The sequence below is a fragment of the Coregonus clupeaformis genome, chromosome 33, assembly GCF_020615455.1.
Source record: "Coregonus clupeaformis isolate EN_2021a chromosome 33, ASM2061545v1, whole genome shotgun sequence".
NCBI classification, from domain to species: Eukaryota; Metazoa; Chordata; class Actinopteri; order Salmoniformes; family Salmonidae; genus Coregonus; species Coregonus clupeaformis.
Genome location: NC_059224.1, coordinates 5,602,280 through 5,608,751, shown reverse-complemented (window position 1 = coordinate 5,608,751; position 6,472 = coordinate 5,602,280). Strand labels below are relative to the sequence as shown.

At 45.5% G+C, this 6,472-nt stretch overlaps 1 long non-coding RNA gene across 1 annotated transcript; it reads right to left on the bottom strand.

Annotated features, from left to right (window-relative positions):
- Window positions 1–4,492: 4,492 nt before the first annotated feature.
- Window positions 4,493–5,613, bottom strand: LOC121549081. Its single transcript, XR_005996737.1, has 3 exons — window positions 5,521–5,613; window positions 5,005–5,128; window positions 4,493–4,666 (listed from the first exon to the last, which is right to left on the bottom strand). It is a non-coding gene; the product is annotated as an uncharacterized LOC121549081 (long non-coding RNA).
- Between the last annotated feature and the right edge of the window lie 859 nt (window positions 5,614–6,472).

Here is a 6,472-nt window from a genome sequence, read left to right as displayed (position 1 = left end):
CTGCTGCGGCTCCTGCTGATTCCATCGAGTATGGTGTGTGATTCTGTCAAGGTAGATGTAGGTAGGTGTGGGTGGAATCAGGCGCAGGACGCAGTACGTTAGTCCAACAGACTTTAGTGAGGCACAGCAAAACAAACACGAAATAAATGCCCTGAGGCAAAAGCTCCGCACGTAGGCGTAAACACAAGCGCACAAACAGGTGAAACAAAATACTCCAAAACTAAGGAGCAAACTAGCTCAACCGAGCAAACAGTAAATATCCAGCCTACCGGCACGACAGTAAAACAATCACACACAACACCTGACAAACACAACGAGAACTAAATAGGACACTAATGACACTAAATGATAACAGGTGTGACAACAATCAGACAAAAGCAAACGAACATAGAAACATGCAACGGTGGCAGCTAGTATTCCGGAGACGACGAACGCCGAAGCCTGCCCGAGCAAGGAAGAGAGGCAGCCTCGGCCGAAACCGTGACAGCGGCACAGGTCCTAATCCAGGCACTTGTCATCTCCCGTCTGGATTACTGCAACTCGCTGTTGGCTGGGCTCCCTGCCTGTGCCATTAAACCCCTTCAACTTATCCAGAATGCTGCAGCCCGTCTGGTGTTCAACCTTCCCATGTTCTCTCATGTCACCCCGCTCCTCCGCACACTCCACTGGTTTCCAGTTGAGGCTCACATCTACTACAAGACCATGGTGCTTGCCAACAGAGCTGTGAGGGGAACGGCACCTCCTTACCTTCAGGCTCTGATCAGAACCTACACCCAAACGAGGGCACTACGTTCATCCACCTCTGGCCTGCTAGCTCCCCTACCTCTACGGAAGCACAGTTCCCGCTCAGCCCAGTCAAAGCTATTCGCTGCTCTGGCACCCCAATGGTGGAACAAGCTCCCCCACGACGCCAGGACAGCGGAGTCACTGACCATCTTCCGGAGACACTTGAAACCGTACCTCTTTAAGGAATACCTGGAATAGTATAAAGTAATCATTCTTCCCCCACCCCCCATAAATATATCTATATATTTTTTTAAAGGTGGTTGTCCCACTGGCTATCATAAGTTGAATGCACCAATTTGTAAGTCGCTCTGGATAAGAGCGTCTGCTAAATGATGTAAATGTAAAATGTAAATGTAGATAGCCTGCAGAGCTCTATCATACTATCCAGGTCTGTGCCCAAACAGTTTGAGCTTCTACTTTCTAAAAATCCACCTCTCCAGAAATAAGTCTATCACTGTTGCCGCTTGCTACAGACCCCCCTCAGCCCCCAGCTGTGCCCTGGACACCATATGTGAATTGATTGCCCCCATCTATCCTCAGAGTTCGTACTGCTTGGTGACCTAAACTGGGATATGCCGTCCTACAATCTAAACTAGATGCCCTCAATCTCACACAAATTATCAAGGAACCTAAAAGGTACAACCCTAAATCCATAAACATGGGCACCCTCATAGATATCATCCTGACTAATTTACCCTCTAAATACACCTCCGCTGTCTTCAACCAGGATCTCAGCGATCACTGCCTCATTGCCTGCGTCCGTAATGGGTCCACCCCTCATCACTGTCAAACGCTCGCTAAAACACTTCAGCGCGCAGACCTTTCTAATTGACCTGGCCCGGGTATCCTGGATGGATATTGACCTCATTCCGTCAGTAGAGGATGCCTGGTTGTTCTTTAAAAGTGCTTTCCTCTCAATCTTAAATAAGCATGCCCCATTCAAAAAATTCAGAACTAAGAACAGATATAGCCCCTGGTTCACCCCAGACTTGACTGCCCTTGACCAGCACAAAAACATCCTGTGGCGTACTGCATTAGCATCGAACAGCCCCCGCGATATGCAACTTTTCAGGGAAGTCAGGAACCAATATACACAATCAGTTAGGAAAGCAAAGGCTAGCTTTTTATAACAGAAATTTGCATCGTGTAGCACTAACTCCAAAAAGTTTTGGGACACTGTAAAGTCCATGGAGAATAAGAGCACCTCCTCCCAGCTGCCCACTGCACTTAGGCTAGGAAACAATGTCACCACCGATAAATCTACGATAATCGAGAATTTCAATAAGCATTTTGCTACAGCTGGCCATGCTTTCCACCTGGCTACCCCTACCCCGACCACCAGCTCTGCCCCCCCTGCTGCAACTTGCCCATGCCCCCCCCCACCCCCCCCCACCCCGCTTCTCCTTCACCCAAATTCAGATAGCTGATGTTCTGAAAGAGCTGCAAAATCTGGACCCCTACAAATCAGCTGGGCTAGACAATCTGGACCCTTTCTTTCTAAAATTAGCCGCCGAAATTGTAGCAACCCCTATTACTAGCCTGTTCAACCTCTCTTTCGTATAATCTGAGATCCCCAGAGATTGGAAAGCTGCCGCAGTCATCCCCCTCTTCAAAGGGGGTGACACTCTAGATCCAAACTGTTACAGACCTATATCCATCCTGCCCTGCCTTTCGAAAATATTTGAAAGCCAAGTTAACAAACAGATCACCGTCCATTTCGAATCCCACCGTACCTTCTCCGCTATGCAATCTGGTTTCCGAGCTGGTCATGGGTGCACCTCAGCCACGCTAAAGGTCTTAAACGATATTATAACCACGATCAATAAAAGACAGTACTGTGCAGCCGTCTTCATCGACCTGGCCAAGGCTTTCGACTCTGTCAATCACCGCATTCTTATTGGCAGACTAAATAGCCTTGGTTTCTCAAATGACTGCCTCGCCTGGTTCACCAACTACTTCTCAGATAGAGTTCAATGTGTCAAATCGGAGGGCCTGTTGTCTGGACCTCTTGCAGTCTCTATGGGGGTGCCACAGGGTTCAATTCTCGGGCCGACTCTATTCTCTGTGTATATCAACGATGTCGCTCTTGCTGCTGGTGACTCTCAGATCCACCTCTACGCAGACGACACCATTTTGTATACATCTGGCCCTTCATTGGACACTGTGTTAACAAACCTCCAAACAAGCTTCAATAACATACAACACTCTTTCCGTAGCCTCCAACTGCTCTTAAACGCTAGTAAAACTAAATGCATGCTCTTCAATCGAATGCTGCTTGCACCCGCCCGCCCAACTAGAATCACTACTCTCGACGGGTCTGACTTAGAATATGTGGACAACTACAAATACCTAGGTGTCTGGTTAGACCGTAAACGGAAAAGGGAGAGACAAGCTGCCCACATAACAGTTAAATCTAGAATCGGCTTCCTATTTTGCAACAAAGCCTCCTTCACTCATGCTGCCAAACATGCCCTCGTAAAACTGACTATCCTACCGATCCATGACTTCGGCGATGTCATTTACAAAATAGCCTCCAACACTCTACTCAGCAAATTGGATGTAGTCTATCACAGTGCCATCCGTTTTGTCACCAAAGCCCCATATACTACCCACCATTGTGACCTGTACGCTCTCGTTGGCTGGCCCTCACTACATATTCATTGCCAAACCCACTGGCTCCAGGTCATCTATAAATCACTGCTAGGCAAATCCCTGCCTTATCTTAGCTCATTGGTCACCATAGCAACACCCACCCGTAGTATGCGCTCCAGCAGGTATATATCACTGGTCATCCCCAAAGCCAACACCTCCTTTGGCCGCCATTCCTTCCAGTTCTCTGCTGCAAATGACTGGAACGAACAATCTCTGAAGCTGGAGACTCTTATCTCCCTCACTAACTTATTACATTTACACACACTGTATATAGATTTTTTATTGTGTTATTGACTGTATGTTTTGTTTTATCCCAGAAGCAGCTTACCGATCACTGCACCTGTACACAGCCCATCTGTAATTAGCCCACCCAACTACCTCATCCCCATATTGTTCTTTATTTGCACATCTTCTTCTGCACATCTATCACTCCAGTGTTAATACTAAATTGTAATTATTTTGCACTATGGCCTATTTATTGCCTTACCTCCATAACTTACTACATTTGCACACACTGTATATAGATTTTCTATTGTGTTATTGACTGTATGTTTTGTATTATCCCATGTGTAACTCTGTGTTGTTGTTGTTTTTATCACACTGCTTTGCTTTATCTTGGCCAGGTCGCAGTTGTAAATGAGAACTTGTTCTCAACTGGCTTCCCTGCTTAATAATAATAATATATCTGTGACAAGTGAGAGAAGTCAGGACACCATGGTCCTCTGTAGCTCAGTTGGTAGAGCATGGTGCTTGCAATGCCAGGATAGTGGGTTCATTTCCAGGCACCACCCGTATGTATGCACCCATAACTGTAAGTCGCTTTGGATAAAAGCATCTGCTAAGTGGCATGTGTTACCATTCAGAACTAGCTAACAGGGAAGAGTGTCCTGCTGTGATCCTCTGTTACATCCCAAACTCAACCAGACTACTTCCTAGAACCTTGTGATAGCTAAACCAAGTCACTCACTCACATGAGTAGCAGACATTCAAGCTATTACAACTTAGTATCTTAAATCACCTTTTCTCATAGCATAGAAATCTCCACAACATGGTGTATTTGTTCATTGGTTCCTGTGGGGAGGATCCCCTCCTTTTGGAAGGTCTCTGTGGTGGGGATCCCCTTGCTCTGGAAGGTCCCTGTTGTGGGGATCCCCTGCTTCTGCACAGGGATGCTGTCTGTCTGGAAGATCCCCTCCCTTTCAGATGCTACAGGCATGTCATCAAGGAGCTATCCAGTGCAGGTGGAGTGTAGGAGACATGCAAAAACATTATAATCACCTGAGAGACTACCACTACCTGAGAGACTACCACTACCTGAGAGACTACCACTACCTGAGAGACTACCACTACCTGAGAGACTACCACTACCTGAGAGACTACTACTACCTGAGAGACTACCACTACCTGAGAGACTACCACTACCAGAGAGACTACCACTACCTGAGAGACTACTACTACCTGAGAGACTACCACTACCTGAGAGACTACCACTACCTGAGAGACTACCACTACCTGAGAGTCTACCACTACCTGAGAGACTACCACTACCTGAGAGACAACCACTACCTGAGAGACGGCACTCTGCAACTCAACAAACTGGACTTGCATGGTATTCAGCTGCCCCTGCACTCGGTTCATTGCCTGCTGCAAGTTGTTCACCTGTCTCTAGACCCTCTGCATAATCTCATCCCTAGAAGACATCAGGAGGGTTTATCAGACTGAGATTAAGAGACTTGGACCATCTTTAGGATTCTTTCTCACCCAATTCTCATTTCATTAGAAATGCACCTCGGTGCAGATGTTACATGTGTATGTAGAAAACCCTTGGGTCCATCATGGAATGATACTAATCATTGGGATGTCTCCCTGCCTCTGGCTTACTGATGGAGGAATGTGAGCAAGGTTTCAGGACAAAGCCTTGGTTCACCAATGACCAATTCATCACACCACGACTATTGAACTGTACAAATATAGTCAAATCTTGCTCCATTGGTGGTTGTTCATAGTGGACTTTAGGGAAAGTTACCATAATTATGTAACATTAAATCAGACCAATCAGAAGTGTAATTTATAAATACTTACCTCGAGGAGAGTTATCCATGGTTTGCTTTCTCAGATAAAGCCAATCACTCTAGCTGGGTCAACAATTCAATGATACACAAGCCTTCAGGCATCTTTCTGTCTAGTGCCTGGATAATGGAACCACAGAACTAGAATGAGATTATATTTCTATGGATGGAACAGCAGAGGTATCCCTCCGTATTATGGCATCATAATCATAACTGCATCACTAATAGTTAAATCTAGGTCATCAACGTCATAGTAACCAGAGACTCTTCTATTGATTGTGACATAATCAATGAATATTTCCATTTAATTCCATATCATGTTGAATTCAGATTTAATAAGTAACATATAGGCTACTGAAACTATTGCCTACAATCCTATGAGGATTAAAGGCCCAATGCCAGAATCATGACACAGGAAACCACAAGGTCTAATGGAACACTGAGTATCAGGCATTTGAACAGCGTAACTTTAAAGACATTCTCAAATCCACTGAAACTCAATACATATAGCCTTAAAATGTGTACATGTGTACAGAACCATCTTTGTTACACTAGTTTGTAAGTAAATAGCAGTCAATAGTATAGTCCTTGCTGCACATCTGCCTCCATCTCTAAGTTTTAGGCCTATCAATGTCTTATAGAAATGTCATCACTAAACAACTGAATAAGTTCCTCTATAAATAGACCTGCAGTACATTACAGTGAGTGGATAGTCATTGGGTTGAATTGCAGTATTTTAGGCCCTCACAGATTCCGGTTGGCGACCTGGATAATGTGGCTGCTGTTGGAATCCTCCTGCTCCTCCTCGTATGGAAAACACCCAGCTGACCTCAATACATGTCATTATCATGTCACAGTTTCCTGTTGGCATGAAGCAGACATACCGCTGTGTGTGTGTCACTACTATGTAACACAGTCTAAAGATGTGCCACATGCTAGCCCCCTGGGAGCAGGATGCAGTCAAG